This window comes from Lepeophtheirus salmonis, chromosome 13 (assembly GCF_016086655.4).
Source record: "Lepeophtheirus salmonis chromosome 13, UVic_Lsal_1.4, whole genome shotgun sequence".
NCBI classification, from domain to species: domain Eukaryota; kingdom Metazoa; phylum Arthropoda; class Copepoda; order Siphonostomatoida; family Caligidae; genus Lepeophtheirus; species Lepeophtheirus salmonis.
The window spans coordinates 41,517,714-41,539,363 of NC_052143.2; the positions used below are offsets into that span (position 1 = coordinate 41,517,714).

The 21,650-nt window shown below is 29.8% G+C and overlaps 1 protein-coding gene across 2 annotated transcripts in view; it reads left to right on the forward strand.

Annotated features, from left to right (window-relative positions):
- The window catches only part of LOC121127800 (uncharacterized), a 134,781-nt gene that overhangs the window by 62,897 nt on the left and 50,234 nt on the right, over positions 1–21,650 (forward strand). The window lies entirely within an intron of this gene.

Genomic DNA, 21,650 nt, shown 5'->3' on the forward strand with positions numbered 1-21,650 from the left:
AGAAAAGTCATCCATTAATGGTATGTTGTCAGAATAATAATTAATAAATAAGGTTCTTTTAAGACATTCATTGTAGGATTTTTAATGATTTCAGAACACTCTTGTTCTTATTTGAAAGAATTTACTTGTTCAATGAGGTAAAGACCACTCTATTGAGCCTCCATTACTTATTTTTAAAGTGGTATATCTTGTTAAAGAAGATGATCGAACTTAAACTCGTTTCAGGATTCAAAACACATTGTATTTTCTTTTTTAAACCCTCCTCATACAAATCTCTTTCAAAAAAATGATTAACAGTATCTCCAGTGATTATTGATATTGGGCTATACATATATTTATTAAATCTATTTAACCATTTTAATTCTTTTTTTGGGGTGTGTATTATTCCAAAAGTGCATATTTTTTACTTTACCATTATTAATTTACATTTTAAAAAACTCTTATTCAACTTATAGTAAGATAAAAGAAGTTGCTTTTAGTTGGTCAAAGAAAGAAAAGGAAAAAACGAGTACACGTTCTATATATAAAGTATTCCTTGCATAAACATAATTACATACAGAGCTTTTGAGCAAAAATAAAGGATTTTTTTTTTCAAATGAGTACAAATTTATTCGAAAGTAAAATATATAAAAATATTTGTCCTTATATATTAATGTGTAAAGTTTGGTTTTTATTTTTATTTCCATACATTATAGCAATTTGATCGATTATTTTGTTGTCATTGAATTTTTATTATTTCCAAGTAATTCTCGTACATATTTACGAAGGTATAATACCATTGAAAATACGCATATATAATGGATATATTATATTTTTGAAGAATTTGGAGCTGCTTAACAATAGAACATATTTAGGATATTTAACATATTTTTCGTATTTCTCTACAATTTCATTTAGCATTTCAATATAATATTTAGAAAGCTTTATTTAAATCTCCAATAATAATTGAAAAAAATAAGTTTGGTGTATAGTAAATATTGCAAAATGTATACATATATTATTTTTGCACACTTGGTATAGTGTGTGTGTCAGGTGTTAGTGGAATTTCTTTTTAGCAGAAATACCACAAAATTTACGACTTGAATAATATGATTTACATTCCTTGAATCAAAACATCTAATAAATTAGTTTGTTTAAAACGTAAGTTATGGCTGTTATAGTTATGTTTAGGCTGTTATAGGTATGTTTATTTAATTGAGCTGTTGCGTCATAATTTCAAAAACTGTTCAAAGTATGATTATAGATAGAGGGTAATTTTTTTTTTTTTTTTTTTTTTTTTTTTTGTAAAAACAATATATTTTTACAATTACACCTAGGACATGTCTTTGAAGTTCATATACATTAAGTACACTTCCTTTTCTAGGAACGACCAGGACGTGAACTTATGCATATTGAGTATGAGAGAATAATTTCTTCGGAGCGTATTGTCCGTTGAGCTACGTCGTTCCATATAGCTATTAGTGTTGGGTTCGAGACTCATATAGCTTTAACTAATTCACTTCAACTTTGGTCTGGACCGATCTCATAGAAAAATGAAAATTTTATGTGCAATTAATTTATTATATAAAGAAAATTTTGGTGCACAGTTTGAATATCGATCCAGATCTGTCTAAAAAAATTTAAATAAGACCAGACCCAAAATTACTGAGTCTCTATAATAGCGTCATATATAAAGGGAGCGGGGATCAAGTTGTCACCAAAATATTTTTCTACAAAAAACAACACAAAATATACATTTTTTAACTTTTGTATTGAAAATCAAAACTATGACAAGCATATAGGTATAAAGTAGCCATTCATTCGATATAATCACCGTTGGCATCAATAACGGCCTCAATACGGCCTCTGAACCGGCAGCAGGCTCTTCTGACAATCTCATTGTCCATGTTGCCGAATACCTCCTTGATGGAGTCCATCAGGCTGGCCTTGGTGCTATGGGGATGTATGTTGGTATGTCTCTCGACATAGCCCCAGACAAAATAGTCCAAAGGATTAAGGTCGGGAGAGTTAGGAGGCCACAAATCCTTGGTTACGACGTCATAACAGTTCTCGGTTAACCACTGCATGGAGATTTTGGACACATGGCAGGGTGCTGAGTCCTGTTGCCACACCCAGGGCCTGTCTCCGGGCTTCATGGACCTGGTAGGTTCATCCTCAACCATCTTCTTCACCTTGTCAACAAAGTCGGTGTCCCTGACCTTCCTGTCGGCGCCCTCTTCCTTGGGTGCCCTCTTTATGGTATCATCAACATCCCAGGTATCCTCTAGCTTCTTACGGATACACTGAACAGTCTGTAAATTCACTCCTAAGGTTGAAGTAATCGTTGAATTGGAGATTTCACCTCCATTATTAACCAATGCCATGACTACGGCGGACCTCGAAAGCTCCTCGTTCCACTTATAGCTCTTTATCTCCTCATATGATGATGGCATGATGCTAACTGAGCTACATATCGTCAGCTGTCGAGAATAGCTTTCCTATTTAGTAACCGGTTGTTTATTTGATAATGTCGTCTTCAAGTTATCAAGGTTTAAAGTAGGCGACAATTTGATCCCCGCTCCCTGTATATAATTTTTTTTTGCCTTTCTTTGGGTTCATTAGCGTGTTTGAGGGTTGGGGGAGAAGTTTAAATTTGTTTTCCTGTCCAAATTAATAAAATAAAACTTTGGAAACCGGCTTTATTCGGGGTACGGGATGAAGTGAAAACACATCTTCTCCGTATTCCTGATTATTCTTTGATCAATCAACAAGACACCTAATTGGACTATCTATGGGCTAAATTTCTGCCATGGATGGATCCATGAGGACTAATCAGGAACTCTAATCTTCTTTCAATTGAATGGAGCACACATCCACACTTCCAAAATTACCTTAGTGTGTTGCCGTCAAATGTGATTTTTTTTCCTTCTATTTTTCCTTAAAAAAAGTTATTTTTTCACATTTAATATCTTCCAAAAAGTAAGGCTAATTCTCAATTTAGTATTTAAAATTTAGCTGCCAATTTTTTTTTACATGATTTCCCCTCCCAAACGCCCCTGATGACGTCACCATTGTATAATTTGGCTTCTCCTCTCTCTAATACATTTTGGCCTCGATGATGGAGTGTACATTCAATTGTGTTGATTTTTTACCTCATTTTTCTCCTAATTGCAACCCCCTGGACTGGGTATAGTGGAGATGTAGGTCAATGTTGCTTCTAGAGTCAGGAAATATATGTTTATGGGAGCTGAAGAAGTTATTTGAAATGATACTACACAAGAAACAGAGCGTGTAGGCTGGATTAGTGCTTTTAAGAGACTTAAGGGCGTGGTCCGTCTCAAAAGAGGAAAAAATTAAGTAAATTTTAAATATTTGTAATATGTATACTTTGAAAAATAAATCTTCTTTAACACACTTTTTTACCACCAACGATTATTCTTGAGTAAATATGAGGTAATTTTGATGGGACATTAATTTATAAAACCTCTAAATAAGGTATTTACCCAAGAAGATATTCATTTGGACCCATAAATGTCTGATCACCAATGGTATAGCTTTTCTTTTTCATCCTTAATAAATGACTCATAAATTAACTTGAAGTATATTTTTTACTTTCATTCGGATTTTATTTCTCCTCTTTCTTAGTATATACTTCTTCTTTTTTTTTTTTTTTTTTGCAATAGAATTGCTCTTATTTATGAGTTTAGACTCAATTTCATAGTGACTCAGTTTCTTGGTATGTTTTAAAATACTTTTATGTATCAACTTATCTTCATCAGAATCACCTGGAGCTATATGTAGATATTTATTTTTCAATAGCCAGGGAAATAAAATTCAAATGAGAGACAAAAAGATCAATAAAATGTAGGGAATTTAAGATTCCCATTGTAAATTAGTAAATATTTATCAGTCTGACATTGAAAAAAACACAAACGAGATTATTGTTTCTCACTTATTTATAGGTACTTTTGTTTTTTTTTATTGATGATGAAGATAGTACATTTAACATAATAGATAGGAACGAGTTTAAATACTTTTTTTTTAAATTTTTGTTCTTCCATTAAAATTCGAAACAAAGAAAGGCTTATCAGTGCTTCTTTATTCGACATTATATGTTTTGAGGCAGTTTTTATAATGTATGTACGTCAAATTAAGAGATTTGCACTCCTTAAAAACCTGGAATTAAGTGCCAAAAGATTATGTAAATAACCTTTTTATTATTTTCATAATTTTGTCAAATTGCCTCATGCAGTACAAAGATCCTGTTGTACCTCAATGGGCTCTGATAGGCAATTCGGTACTATTATTAAATCTCATTACATAATTTATTTTTCTTCTAAGTCAATTAGCTCGGATGTATCTAAGAATGTCATAATGGCCTAGTTGACATAATCATGCACAGCCCTATTTTTATTCCTCTCCCAATCTTTGTTTATCGAAATATGGAAATAAATCGTGCTGTATATCTATGGTCAAGATCGTCATTTTCCCCAGTAGCTTCGACTATTCCTGATTTAATAGTAAAGCAGGGGAGTCCGAAGGATTTTTATTTTTATTTTTTTTTTGCGTGAGAGGAGAAAAAAAATCAAAAAATCATAAAAATTTTTGGATAAAAATTTGGAAAAATAAATGTTAAATATTAAATTTTTTTTAAAAATTCACTGTTATTACAATTTGTATTAAAAAAAAACTTAAAAATTACTTAGTTATTCTCAAAAAATTAAATTTGAAAAAAATTAAAAACTCAAGGTTGTTAACGAAAAATATACTTTTTGGAAAAAAATTTCCGAATTGAATTTCAAATATTCGCAAAAAAAACTTCAAAAATTCATAGTTATTCACAAAACATTAAATTTTTTGAAAAAAGTATCAATAAATTCACAGCTATTACAAAATTTTATTTAAAAAAAAAAAATTAATATTCTTTAGTTATTCTCAAAAAATTGAATTTGAAAAAAATTAAAAACTCAAGGTTGTTAACAAAAAATATATTTTTTGGAAAAAAATTTCATAATTGAATTTCAAATATTCGAAAAAAAAATTCAAAAATTCATCGTTATTTCCAAAACATTACATTTTTGAAAAAAATTTCATAGATTTAATTTCTAATATTCAATTTTTTGGAACAAAAATTCAAAAATTACATTCAAAAAAATATTAAATTTTTTAGAAAAAAAAAAATCCTTAATTTGGCGGGGCTACAGCCCCTCCAGTCCATCTCCTACAAACGCCCCAGCATGCTGTAGAACTAGTAGCGGGGTGGGCGTAATTTCATTATAGAGGCTCCATTAAATAGTTTTCTTGAAAATACAGACAGTCGTTACCATTATGGGTTGAAGTATTAATAAACGTACGTTTGCCTTCGAAAATATATATTGCCAAAAAATGGTTTGATAAAATATTTTATTAAATTATATCAATTGTAATTTAGCTTCGGAGTTTTAATTGTTGTGATTTATGAAAATCAGTTAATTGCTTCAATTTTTAATATGTAAAAACATTTTTTTTTCATTTCACTTTTCTTGGAACGCAAATATCTCAACAGGTCATGCTGCTAGAGAGCTAAAACTAGTGACATAAATCTGGTATAATTAAATAACTCTAAATTCGTGCAATTGGTTCAAATCGCGTAATTGAAACAGAGTTTATTCCGGAAAAACAGACATTTTTAATACCTTGTTTAATCAATAAATTATTGACAAACTTTAACATACGTATGTAAGTTATTAAGTTTTGCATCTTTTGTATAAAATAATTATCTTTCTAAAGAGAGACAAAAACAACGAAAAAATCACTGAGTATTAAAATATCCGACTTTCGGCTTATTTAATGTTAAGCTATGCAAAATGAAACTTCAAATGTGTGGTAACATTTTAGAAACAAAAATAAAACATTTTTAATTTGTAAATCATGTTTTAGTACTTTTATGCTGATGCACCCTGTACAAATATTTGAAAACGAAATTAACTAATAATATATCAGAATGAATAAATAAAAAAGTGATGATAAGAACATTTTAAATAACTTTTGATGTTTTTTAGGTACATATATACATGTCACATGAGGCTCCTACTAATACTATCTTTTTATCAGCTGTTGTTTCTTCTTTAAAAGCTATATAGTTTCTGATGAATACATACTAAGCAATGATTAGAACACTTATGAACATTTAATCTACTATGTATGAAAGTATAGTTCGAATTTTGAGAAGATTTACGAAATTAACTATAAGTACCATATAAGAAGATTAATCATATAATAAATATGAAGTGTAAATTTAATTATGACACACTTTTAAATGATTTTTTTTTTAGAGTTATACAAAAGTTTCGTAAATTATAATAACTATTCAGTTGTAATAGTTTTATGTTTAAAAAAAAAAACCAAATATGTCGAAGTATTTTCGAGATATCTACCAAAATCAGCAATCAGATCTCAAGTAACATACTGCACATTTGAAAAGCAATAAACGTATTCTAGTCAACTGTACATCGAATAAAACGATATCTTACGTGAGGAAAGGATCTTTTTTCAGTTTTTACTCCTAAAATCACCTAGATTTTTTTTTCTGATCGAAGTACTTTTGGCCTCCATAGAAAAGCTTGACTTCAACCTTTTTTCATTACAGCATATGAGCGCGTAATGAGGCCTAGACATAAAATTTGAGTGTTCTCAAGAAGCAAATAGCTAAGGAATTTACCAAACTGGAGCTTGGCTTTATTATTAGGGTATACTTGTTGCTTTGGGACTATTTGAGGCGCGTTATTGAGGCCAAAGGGCTTTAATAGGACTTTGATTTTTGATGTCAAAATAGAAAGTGTGTATATATTAATAAATGGTTCAACTATAAGTAAAAAAAAGGACATTTATATAAAGTGTGTCGTTATTTAATTTACACTCGGTACTTCTTAGTACATTCATATACATATTCTAATGAAGCAAAGTTTATCTGGATGTTTATACATATATTTTTATGGGTGTATCTACTCCGTACAATCATTTTTGATTGTATCCTAGGACTGCGTAGATACTTTATCTAAGAAATAATAATGGAAACAAGTGAGCTCATTTTATTAAAAAAGAAAGAAAAGAGAGTATACATATATGTATAGAGTTTCAATAACGGTATTTATAAATGAATGAATCTTGCAGGCGTTTAGGTCAACTGATATTTATACTTCCATATTGTGTATAAAATATGAGTTGAAGACTCATTTTTAACAACAAGTGTGTGTAGCTAAAGGTTACATTAAAAAAGAAAAGTAAATGTAAGGACATTATATAAAATAATGGATATGACTTAAGTTAAAATTTAGCCACGAACGTGTGTACTCATATTAAAAAAGAAAAAGGTGAGGACCTAAATATGCATCTATATTTAGATGTAAATCCTAGCGTGCGTTTTTGTTGTTATTGGTAACAAGAACAATATTTTTTATTTTACGATATTTCTATTGTTTCATTCTTGAGGAGAGAACATCTAAGCATACAGTGTAACTAAGAGAATATATGCTTCTGAATTATATAGAGTAACGACAATGATTTCTTGGGAAGTTATCTAATGTTATATATTATTAAAGGAAAGTTTGTATGTATGTACGTACACACTTAGGTACTATAATAATATCAACCCTTGCATCCTTCAATCTAAAAGGATGTTCGGTTAAAAAATAAGTTGTATACATTCCGTTCAGTTCTTTTTGTTCATTCAAAAATGAAAAACAAGAGGGAAGTACATATTATATAAAATAAAGAATGTGGCTTTAGATTAGGTCTAACAACAAACATGTATCTAGAGAGTAAAATACTCCCTGACTCATCAATAGAGATGTGAAAATATCCATATTCTAGTGAATGTAAACAAACAAAATCAAAGTATATGTTCGTAACTTTGATCGACGACATATCTACTGAAAAATATCACTAAATAAATGAGAAGGTTCATTACTCGCTAATACGCTTGAATTTTCCATATAGGTAGAAATAATTTATAAGAGGACTAATATCTTGCAGATTACCAATATATACTTTTTTTTAAATATATGCTCACGTCGAATTGAATAATTTTCACATCCCTACTCATCACATAAAAATGAACACTTAAGTTCTGAGTAAATATGTGTACTTGCACTCATGAAAAACGGAGACCAACACTGAGTATTTATTCTATATCTCCTGTACAATTAAAGGAAAATTTGTATGTTAGTCGACACCTAATTAATCGGCAATGCCAGGTACTACCGCTTCCATAATTTAATGCCCAAACATTTTATGTATAGTTGATATTAATGTTGAGACTCGGTCCAGCACCGAATTTTTTTCGGTTCGGTCTCAAGTGATTTTTTCTAGACCGATTTGGGCCGATTTTTCGGTCCAGACCGTGGTCTCAGACAGTGGACAGATTCTTTTTGGTCTCACTTTGTTGACCGATTTTGATTGAGTCTCAATTTATGACCCATTTTTTCGGTATCTTTGTTGGATCGAATTAATTCGGTCCAACATAAAATGTAATGGTCTCAGACCGGTCTAGGATTTCCAGGTCGAACCCTAACACTAGTTAGTATGTACATCTATTTACTTGAGTTGTTAATAATAATAATTTGGTAGTTGAATTAAATATTCAATCGGATGGATGTAAGTAGTAGGTACATGTTCATACATTGACTTGCTTGTGATTGTGTTTCTTTCTTCACCTGATGCCAAAAAAAAAAAAAAAAGAAGTTAAAAATAATAAGAAGTACATGGAAAGAATAAAGTAGAGTCTAATTGGAATTGTTTATGTTCTTCATTAAAATAAAAAAGCTTTAAGAGTAACCTAGGCGGTATTTGGATAATTTGTATGAGGGTCATAACCGTATTTCAAGTTTATATTATACAAATTATACGTCCCTCAAATTACAGGGTTACTCCTCCACTAAATTTGTCCAACTAAAATATTTTTATTATAGCCAAAACTTTTAATGAAGACTAAGTAGGGAGTACTTAGTAGGTAGTTCCTAAGTCTACCTTGATAATAATCCGCCACGTGGTGTTATAGGCTTAATTTTGTGTATATATAAATTATGAGGCATTTATCTACATACAAGAAGACATCATTGACCTTCTTTTTTTTACCTCACTTACTCAAAACTACACGTAGAGTTTGATGAGGGTAGGTTTAAATTATTGCATGGATATATTAGGATTTTTCTCTCGGTATACCATTTTCCTGGGATTTATTATTATTCTACGCCTACGAGAAATTTCCGAAAAATCAATTTTGAATATTATTAGTTTCATATAATAACTTGAAATCCATCAGAAATTAGTTTGCTTATGACTTACTATTTATTTTATTTAATTTTTGGTTGTCGGATCCGGTGTAAAACAATTCCCAAAAGCTGGACCCTCACGCTCTAAAGAACAGCTCGCGCATCCATAATGATAATTTTAAAATGAAAACAAGATAATATATGGATATAACTAGCTGAAAATGAATTATCTTTTCTTTCAAGAAATACTCCAATTTTATAATATCTATTAATTACTAACATGATTCCGCTCAAAGACATCCTTCCCGGAAAAGAGAAATCCAAGTACAAATGGTATTCACAAGTAAAGGACACTCAAATATCAACATTTAAAACTTTTCTTTATCTGACTTTCAAATCTATAATCTTTAATGGAATATGGTATTTAGAAGCTTTATTTAAAAGTTCACATATAATAATTATTATTTAAAAAAACCGAACTACAGGTTAGGGAGTTTATATCTTGAACAAGTTTAGACCTAAATATCTCGGCAACCCTGAAATCTATTTGTACGAAAGTGAGCTCATCTTATTTAAAGTTGATGAAATTGTATAAGAAGTAATACAAAATCCTTGAAATGTGCTCCGAATACGAACGCTATGTAGCCATTGTTGTGTACCTCCGTGCTGGGTGCACATTAAAAGATGCAAATGAATCCATAGTAGATTAGGATAGAGGACTAAAATTAATGTTAACAGATATGGTGGCATGCTAGATTTTAAATTGATACACTTTGTTCAAATCTGGTAATTGGAACCTTATTTATTCCGGAAAAACCAACACTTCAAAGATATTTATATTTGGAGCAAAGGAAATGTGGCCTCCTAGCTTGACGGATCTGAACCTCTTGGACAACTAAGTATGGGGCGTTTTGAAGAGAGTGTCCAATAAACGTAACAATAACACTGTTGACTCCTTATGGGCTTTCATTCTTGAGGCAGTGATCAACATAGACAAGGAGTATCACATCAAGGCCTTTACAAGGTTCAGGACCAGGTTAGAGGCTGTGGTTGAAGCTGGAGGTGATTGTTTTCAGTGATTGACTTCACTATAGACTTCATCGTGCAAGAGCAAAAGATTTGTGAATTACTGAATTAATTTTCAGAAATAAATTGTACTATTCGTAATCCTTAAACTTTCCAGATTTAAAATCCCCACCCTGTGTAAGATTTGATATATTTTTTTGTACGTACATTTTGTGTGTTGTATTGATCCTTAATATAGGACTTAAGGTCGGTCCCACCCTGTCTTTGATATTAGTTCTCAAAAAGCGTTCCATATTTGAAAGCTACCTTTACTAAGCTTCATTTGAACTAATATTACATCTAACTAGGACAATGGCTGATATTTAGAATGACATCATTTTGCAAACATTGTTTTATGGGATGACTTCTTCGTCCTACTCAAAGGGTTCCTTAGTATTTAGGACGGGACATCAAAATTTTACACCGGTGCATCTCTAACAAACTTGTTTCTTATGCTAACATATAAGCTGTTCGACCAATGACTTTAGATCATAAATATATATACGATGGTGCATGAGGCTTAATGAATTTATTTCTAATGAAAAAATATTTGTGTATGACGGTCAAAAAGGTGCCGAATTCAATTAGTTAGATATGACTCAAACTATGAACTATTCCTTAAGATGATTTTGCAAAAATAAAACGAATAATCAATTCCTAAAAAATCCTTTTCTGGACATAGATTAATCATTACATATAAGAGGTCATTAATGGCATGCTATTAATTCTAAACTACATTAATACCTCAGATTACGCACTACTTGGTTAGAAAGGATTTTGAACTAATGTGGTTGTCATTATTTTGGCATAGCGAGTAATGTCTTTGATAAGTAGCAAGTTTTCTTAATTTAGTCAGCTATTAAAGTCGAATTGATATTACTTTAAATAGGTTGTTTTTACAGGGTATGTGAGAAAAGAGGCTTAAACCTGAATACAAAGAAATTCGTATGGGCAATACTTTTTTATTCAAGTAAAACTATATGCACAATGTTATTTATATTTCAATAATTAATAAGTAGATGTTATTCGTTTAAATGTACTGTTGAACTATCCCAAAAATTATTACTCTTATATACCTAGATAGACTTTGAAATAATTATATTTTATTTAAGTTGTTCATTTAAAGAGGGATCATCGGTCAATCGTATGAGTTAATCATAGTCTATGGAGAACTTAAATAAATACTGGAGATGGCCTATATTATTCGTGAGAAGATTTTTAAGATTTAAAAAACATTTCTAAATCATAGAGAACAGAAAGATAAGCCTCATAATATGTATGTACCACTCTATTTTGCCATAGCAGTCTGTCTCTCTATAAATTGAATAGGAAACAAACTTTTTTAGGATCATTACGCAATTGTATTCAAATCAGGGATGCGGAACTGGAGTCGTGGAGTTGGTATCGGTACCTTTTATTAGTGGAGTTGTAGTCAGAGACAGGAATTGTACCGACTCCGGCTACAAAAATCATTATAATTTATGTAAATGAAACTTATTTATAATCTAAGGCTTACATTGAGTGTTTGTAAAGTTAGTTTTTTTCTAAATGGTTATAAATTAAAGGTATTCAGTTCTATTAATTAATTAATCTTGACAGTTATAAGTTCATTTATAAGTTTACTTCACAAATTTCAAACGTGTTCTTTTATTTATAAAATCACATTTCTTGAACATCTCTAAATTATGAGCCACTAGCTATGCTAGGGGCTCATAATTTAGTAAATTGAATTGTCAATTTCATCAAAGTTAAGTGTAACGTTACAGTAAGTGGTTGTTTGTATTCTTGTTCTTTGGTTAGGAGTGTATAAAGGATATTAAGAAACTTGTGAATGTAGTAGTAATAGATAGATTTTGATCCATTTCATTCGTTGTTTATGTTGTTCAATATCTTATAATTCAGAATATTTTCTTTATACATAGCACAATTATTTACTACGTATAACTAATAACTACCTATAGCTTTAAATTCAATCTATATTTATAGTCTCCTGACACAAATGACTCAATAATACTTATATAGGCTCCACAATATAACATTGAAAATTTTTGTTGTATCCGGAGTCGGTAATTTTATGTTCTGACTCCACAACCCCGATTCAAACTAAACTATCGCTTTAATAAAATTCAGTCACAGTGTTTTTTCAAAGGGATATTTCCAGGGATCTGAAAGGAACTTTTACTTCCAGAGTCAACAGCGATCGTACAACTTTTTCTGTTCTTAACTGTATGATTTGAATTATATCATTTCATTATTCTTAGTTGGAATTTGGAGAAAATGTAGAGTATCAGGGAGCTAGGAGCACTATAGTTTTTAATGACCTTTGTCAGCAGATATGTCGTCTCTCAAGAGTTACCATATTTTTATAACATTTTAACGCACGTCACAATTTAGGGAACATTCACTATAAAATCAAACTATCAAAGTCTTATCATCGTTAGTAGGTGGTTATTTCACGAAAGGGCTGAAGCACAACTCCCAGAAATTTCTTGAAAAATTAGAGCGTATCAATTAGCTTCACTATATATAAAAATGTTTTAATGTGAGGAGCCGAATTTTGTTTCTACTTATGCCTATTTAACAATGCCTTCTTTGTATTCAAATATTAAATGATATTATATTTTATTATATAGAGTAAATGTGTAATATTTAATTTAATTAAAATATTTTTAAGGTCTTAAAATGAGAAAAAAAGATTTGTTTTTCTCTCTTTTTCTTTTCAGCTGCCTAAATATGACTTTGAATAAACAATTCATTGTTCTATCTAATTTTATAGGATAAAGATAAGACAATATAAAGGATATACCTATTATTATAGGTTGATAAGGAAATACTTATTTGCCCAATTTAAATACTCCCTAGATAAAACACGTTGCAAATAACGGATTATAAATACATTTTTACAAAACGAAAATAAATACATCATCTTTATGAAGTGATTGATTGATTTTAATCCTTTAGGTTTAGTGGGTCTTAAACTGTGACATGATAAATTTCTTTGGGTGGTACATAGAGTCGTAACTATGCGGGAAACAAATACAATCCCCATGGGTGGTAAATTGTGTTTTTGAAACCAAAAATACATTTTTAAAATGACAAAATTAATTAGCTTTAAAACTTCATAAGTATTTTTTTTAATACATGAGTTTTGGAATCCTGTATTTGAGCAGTTTGACACTTTTTTGGCTCAAAAACTTTATGAATACAATTGTAAATATGTAACACTATGCAAAAAGAAAAAAAGAAAAATGAAAAGCTCTTGGAACGCCCACCTAATAAAACCCACATTTATGATTGTTATTGAAGCCATAGAACACAAAAACCCTATTTAAAATTTTCAATTGCAGTAGATTTGGGCTTTAAAGACCTTTTGATAAATCACTTTATTGGAGTACAATTTCGATTCAGAGCAATACTTTGAAATGAAATAACTACAAAGATGAAAATTCAACCTAATATATACATATTGATAAAAATATTACAGCATTCACAAGATAAAATATCCATTAAATTATCTTGAATACAGAGGTTTTTTCGGGTTAACTTTTAATTTTCTTTTATAATATTTGTACATAAATGTACAATGTTAGGTTGCATGGAAATTTTTCAATGTTAACTCCTCTTAAGTCGATTATTTGACTAATTGTATAAAGTAATAAAATTTTACAAATTAAATATAAATAAATTAATTGTATGTTTTAATATGCAATAAATACTAATAAAATACATTGGGTATGAAATTTATTAGAATTTAGGATAATCTTCCTGCCATTAAATATTACTAAAAAGTTAATTACTTACTACAATCAGTCAAATAATTGACTTATTTATATTTAATTACAAAACCTTTTCACGCAACGTTGCTTATTTATAAATTATTGCAAAAGAAAATTAAAAATTCAACTCAATCAATATGGAACTTTTTTTTACAGCAAATGAAACAAATGGGGTTTTTTTTTGTAACATATTTTTTTTTTTTTTCGAAATAACAGGATTTTTGCCTCAGGGACTCCCATTAATTTCAAAATATGTTTGATTGGTTTTTTTTCTTTCACCTATATTTGATTCGGCTGATATATCATCAGAACAAGAAGGGATATTAGGTAAAATATAACTATAAACATATACCAGTTGATATATTGACCCAAAAAAACTCTTTCCACGCCCGGAGGGATACAAGCGTCCCAAATAATTCAAACATCAATAAGTTCTGACGGATACATTAATTTATGGGAGACTGATGTATTTGTACACCTCATAACGCTTTTTGAATAACAACATCAGTCATTAAAATCATTACTAAACCATTGGTTGTTGCTATCATTTAAATTTCGGTCTTTTATAATTGCTTATTTAGGATTGCTGGAGGTTTCTTGGATAATTTAATGTATCTCCGAATGATCATGAATTAATAAATGCAAAATTTATACAATTAATATATCAACTATCAGGAACTAACATGAAGTGGACTGACCCCTTCCTGGTTGGGCTCAAGAAGTCCATCAAAGCATATCCTGGCATATCAATGGTTGTTCATAGCGGGAGGAGGCCTATCAATAGGAGTAAAGTCCATCAAGGACGACCTTGGGTTGAAGTCCCGCATCAGGGGAAGACGTTGCCTTCTTACCACGAAGATGAAGAACATCTTTTTGCAAAGAGGCATCAAAGCTGATGAGTGACCTTCCAATATATGTGGCCTTAACCCGTGGGATTTCTAGTTGTGATTCAACAAAAAATATGTAATAAAGGCCTGCTCACCCTTTTTTACCATTTACAGTTGGTGATCAAAGCCGACAATGATCATATCGACTGATAGAACAGCTAATTGTTCAACTTATAATTTATAAGTTTTTCTTAAAATTCAATCTACATTGAATTTTAACTTACTTGAAAATATTGTCCGGATACTTTTGCCCACCCCTATATTTATAAAATATAAGAGTGAAAAAGTTATTTTATATATGTATAATAAAAGTTATAAAATTTTATAAAAAATCTGGTGTGAAATGGATTTATTAGAATCCTTAAATTGGATAATGGAGTCGTAAAAAGGCTAATAACCCTTGGTGTATTAGATAGTGAAAATCGCCCTTTAAGGAACGTTTGATTAATGTAAAGAAATGACAGAAAGCTTATTGGGATCTTTGTGGATAGATTGATTGGCTACTCATTCATGTGATATTTTCATACAAGTTGAATTCTCCTTTTGAAATTCATGTAATTTAGCTCCAATTGTTGGCAGACAATGGGTTTTTTGATGAATAAAAAGAGGATTTAAAAAGGCATTGGTTACTTTTATAAATGAAACATCATTTGTAAAAAGTGTTTACGTATGTAATATTTATATAAGTATCAATGAATATAATAGGCATATCAAGTAAATACCCCAAGTATTTAATTAAAAGGTGTTGCACATCTTTAAAATAACAATTTGATCATTATTTATCTGTATTTTAATTTGTTTTTTAGAAAAAAGTTCCTTATTTATTTAATTAATTAAAGGGGGCATAATATTACATTATTACAAAAGGATTCAACACAAAGGCCCTTTATGATGAAAGATCCTTCTTTTAAATAACGGTACCCTTTTATTCATAAAACCATTTGTGTTCCTGGGTTATTTTTATCCGGATTTATTTCTGATGAACCTGATGAGACTTTAAAAGTCACGCATATAGTTTTCATTAAGCAATGATTATCCGATAAGATCAACTTAATGCTAATCATACAAGATTTGCTCTTAATTGAAAATGAATATTGTCAAATTATTGGTTGAAATATATGTATTTAATTATAAATCATAGTTTGAATAAAATGTATTTTTGATCTTTTCTCTAGAATAAGATGATTAATTGATAGTGACAATCTATATTAATGTTTTAAGTAATGAAATGAGAAGAAGGATGAAGATTTTTTAACTTTATATCAAATATTAAATTTAATGCAATATCTTATTCCACATAAATATCAGAATTGATTGAGCATTTCAACAATTTTTGAGATGTGATGCAATATTCAATCCATCACGAGATTCCCCTATTTTCTGCAATTGATATGAAGGAAGTATTTTTTGTTGTATCATTGTACGTATTTATATCTAGAGGTGTTGTCGGATTTGATTATTACTCGAACTTGAAAAAGCCTTACTTTACTAGAATTTTGAATGATCAAAACTTTAAACATTGGAGTCATGATAAGTCAAATTTTTCATATCACTTCTAACAAAAACAATAAAAAAAGAACTCCATTCGACAAAAATGTCTAAACTTGAACTTGACAGAACTCGAAAATGTTGACTTGTATAACATAAATTAATAAACTTGATTAAAATTATCTTAAAAGCTGTCGAATACAAAAATGATGCTTTAAAAAAAAGTTCATTTATATTCACATGTTTGCAATCATAGACATCAGAACTAGGGATGCAGGAAGTGCAACAGCTCTGCTTCTCTCGACCCACAGGATTAAAGGGGCTATTGAGGCCATTGGGACAACACCACGCTTGATTATAAAACAAAAGGGAGTTGTGTATAGTAGATTTTGTTGAAAATTGAAAAAATTTGTATAAAAAAAAGTCACTTCTAATAAAATGAGAAATAAAAAAAATAGATAAATTTAAAAGAATAAATATAAAAAACAAGGATTTGAAATTTTTATTTAACAAAAAAGATTTGGTTTTTTTTGTTTCCATAACTGAATTATCCCACAATAAAAAAAAAACTTAGTGATGAACGAACTAAGTTTTGATAGAGCTGGAGGGCATTATTATTGAAAGAACACTAAAATTCAACTTACAAACATCACTAGAATCCATGTAACACTTTTTATAAAAATATTTTATCTCCAATATGGAACATTAATGTATATATGGAACAATATTTATGAATTATATATAAATAAGTGAAACTTATATAATGAAATAATTAAATATGATTTATCCTGTAGGTGTAAACCCTGAGCAATTGTGGGGACAGCATCCCGAGAGATAACCCCTTATTATAGCTTTCAAATAATAGGTGAAGTAAAAAGTTCTGAGCGTTTTTTCGCTTTATTTTGACTATAAAACTAACATAATTAGGATCATCCAATTTAGATGGTTACAAACCGTTTTCTGGATAATCTTTGGTTCTTAGACAATGGAATAAGTGCTCGCATGCTGGTCCAATTCGACGATTTCCATTATTTCCCTAAACAACAGATAATTTTTTTGGCCGCCTGCTCTGCCTTTTCATTTTGGCCGTAGTGATACTGAATAATACATCGATTTTTTTACTTCTATTTTAGAATATTGTAACAAACCACTGGCTTCACCAAACAACAAAACTGTAGATGAACTTTTTTAAAGTGTAAGCTTAACCCTTAAGCATACTTTAAGGTTTATTTATGCCGTGTATTAATCGTGAGATATAGCTGAGTAAAGATATCTAGCAAAAAAAACCTTATAACTTTTTACTTAGCCTAACATAAAAAAATTAAAATCCTTTATCATAAGTACCTATAATAATATGGATAAATGTTGGTATTGAGATCTGCGTTAGGAGTTGCATAAATATGATTATTAAAACACAATAAACTCATACAACGTTATTGTATGTGCCGATATTCATCGTTTTGAAATACAACTAACTAACATAATCAATGATTCATCTAAAGAAATGTTTTTGACCCAATTGTAAAGGAAACCAATTCAAACATAATTTTTCTTTGAGACCAGTTCCGACGAGATTTCTTTAAAGTAACAAATGAGTTCAGTACAATAAAAATCATAGGATTCTTATAGCAAAACTCAACTCTGCAGACTATGTTTCGAGAATGAACTACCCAATAGTACAATATGACTCATTCTGCAAGTGTTTTCTACATAACTAGTATGTACATATATGTAAATATCTACATATGTACCACAGGGCAAAAGATTTTCTTTTATATCCCTCTGGATTCAATAACCTATTTAATTAAATTTAAACCATGTGTGGAAAGTAGTTATTAAATTTGTCCATATTTGGACCTACTTGATTCATTTTTATTTCTCTCTCTTTTTCTTTTGGGAGATACCTTCCTGTATGATTATTTATATGTAGGTATATTGTTATACCTATAGCCACATAATATTATGTTTACCTAAAAGGGAATTCTCTAAGAGGTTTTTTTATGAGTTTATTAAAATTCTGACAAGATACAATCTTCAATGTAAAATATTTCGTTTCCCTTTATTTCAACAAGACTATTTTGACCTAATGTCTTCATTTTGAGATTAATTGAGGTTTCTAAGCCACAATTAGTATCCTGGAACACTAAATTTGTTTTATTAATGGAATGTTTGATAGATATTTAAAATCAATTTGCTATGCATTTTCAAATTCAATTTTATGAGATGGAGAGAATCAATGGTCCCAGACCCGTATTAACGAAGATGTTTAGTGCAGGGGTAGAACCCATTAGTAGATATCTGTAGTTTTTTAATAATAAAAAAGGTTGAGGAGAATAAGAAAGCGAGGCATATGGTACATCTTAATTAAGATTTTGATAATATTAGCCCCCTTTTATATGATTTTGGATAGATCAAAATAAATTACTGCTATAAAGAACCTTCTCTATTTGAAATATCTTGAGTGCAGCGAAAATATTATAATTATATTTAAGTATTTATAAATATTATCATGCATCTTTGAAACAATTGACACCAAAGATGGCAATCATGCATTCTTCAGTGGGGAAAAGCTACGACAGCCCATTAAATAATGAACACAAAAAAGAGAAAGAGCACACGCATCTCCATTTTTCCTTTTCTAATTTATAAAGTTAGTTTTTCCATTGCAAACTAATCAACTCTACCTATAGGTTAAGAAGGGAAAATCTAATTTTAGCGGTTAGAAGAGGAAAATCGGTTCTTGCAGGTGCTCTTTCTTGTTTTTTTTTATTATCTAAGAGGTTGTTTTGTTGTTAACTATTCCATCTCAAGTATAGATTCATGCCTATATTTGGTATAAATTGTTTTAAAAATACATAATAATGTAGATATATAAATATAATTATAATATTTTTCCAACACTAATGCTATTTTAAATGTCGAAAGTTATCTTCTTTATAACAGTAATATATTTTATCTATCCAAAGTTATATAATAGGCAGCAGATGTTAACAAGGGTCTTAATTCAGTAACGCCATATGTCTCTCGCTCTCGCCTTCTCCTCGCACTCTTACAAAAGTATCATCTCTACCCGTTGGTCGTACGAGACAAGAGGACTGGGGGTGGAGGATGTATATTTGGGCAAGGATCCCCCGGCCACACTTTAGAGAAAACTAAGCAATACTGAGGAAAGTAAAAATGGGCAATATTGGAATTTAAAAAAAAAAGTCATATAAGACAAATATTAAACTTCCAGAATTTTTTTAATTTTCTTTATTAAACAATTTTTTTTAATGCATGGCCCAAATATTTAAGCAAGATTAGTATTTATCTTATATCTTATTTGTTGATACCCCTCTCTTAATGCCAGGCGGAAAATGTAATATTACTTAAGGTATTAGATGTAATATAATGTGGCGAACCAAAATATGTTTACCCCCCAAGAAAAAAAAATAATAATAATCAATCTAAAACATGACACGGAAGGGCCCACAATCATACCGCTTTACTGTACACCTATTCAATAGTAATAATCGTAATCTTTCAAGCTTTTATGGTACCATAAATTATTGGGTGTCTTCAACTTCCTTCGCATCTTTTATGAAATCCTACAATACTTTGTAATAAAAGATATCAACATAAAGTCAACCTACACATTTGAAATGTTTATGTCACTAACCAAGTAATTATTTATCAATTAGGAGGCTAAATAAATAAATGTCCATTCCTCCTGTCCAAAGGGAAGAAGTTGTAATTTTTGTTATTATTGTAGTTTTGAAAAGGCTGTTGAAGGATACTGTAACTCAAAGATGATCATATACATATGTATGTATTTTCGTAATTACATAATAGTATTATGTATGTAGGTATTAAATGTCATAATTTGAAGGACGTTTGATCCACAAATGGAATCAACAATTTGATCGAATCCCCTTATATGATGCAGTATGAAAAAAGAAGCAAAATACAAGCATTGTGTGTACAGTGAACACTACACAAGCCTTGCCTGTAGAAGAGGAGGTAATGAATGTCAATATTTGATGCGTGCAAACTTAATCAGATTTTCTATATCTTTTATGTTTACTATATATATATATAACCCATTATTCGTCTTGTGTACGTATCTGTGGATCCTTTCATCAAGTATGTTTTTACTTGTAAAACATACATAAATGAATTTTAAACTAAACTTTTGTTATAATTTAGATGCAGTTTACAACATACTTTTGACCAAAGTAGGTGTAGTGGCATACTGGTGTGCCCTCTGACCGTGTCAGTGGTGCCGGCCAAAAATGTATTTTGATGTATAATTATTAAAAATTTGAGTTTTCATCTTCATTAACAGAACACAAAAAAATAAATCTTATATACATTCATATGTGTACAGTATTTGACTGTGGATATGGCGTGCAGTGATTACTCATTAATTTTGATTTGCATTATTATGTATGACCATATAATTGTTGTCCTCATCACGTTTAAATGTTCATTAACTTAATTGTACAGTTGATTCAAAGTGGGTTGTTAAAAAAACTATTGTTGTAAACTTTTGCACGTTTTACACGAGGAATTGTTTGGATTTTTCTCTCGGATTTTTTACAAATGATATCTTGGACGCTTTCAAATAATAGACCGTGGGTGTTTTAACTCCATCTCTTTTAAATGTATACGTTTTGTTCTAGTTGCGATTTTGTATTGTGTATTAGAGGGGCCATATACACAGCCTGTGTTCCATTTTTAGGCATGTTTTCATTAGGTACTCATTTCTTTAACCCCCTTAAAGTAAGCAATTTCAAAACCCCTTTCATACCTGGGTACGTACTTTGTATGTGCATAGCCCCTAAGTTGCAACGTGTATAAGGTGATTGTAAAAGTTATAATTTTTATATATCATAACACATTATTTTAATTTCAACATTTGTCATTTTGATTTAAAACTATTAGTTGATGCTATCATTTTATTTTGATATACTTCGAATTACTTGGTTACTATTTCTTTTTGAATAATATAATATCAATTAATCCAATAATATATTGATCATACAAGGAAAAACTAAATACACCATCACTACTTTCAATGATTTATCTCATTTTTAGGTTGTTAAACTCAGCTTTAAATGAGTGGGTACCCAAAAATTGTAGCAACATATAATTATGTTTGTATTTAGTTACAAGGTTACATTACGCAACCAAACGACAACTGAAACAAAAATAAACATGTTTTG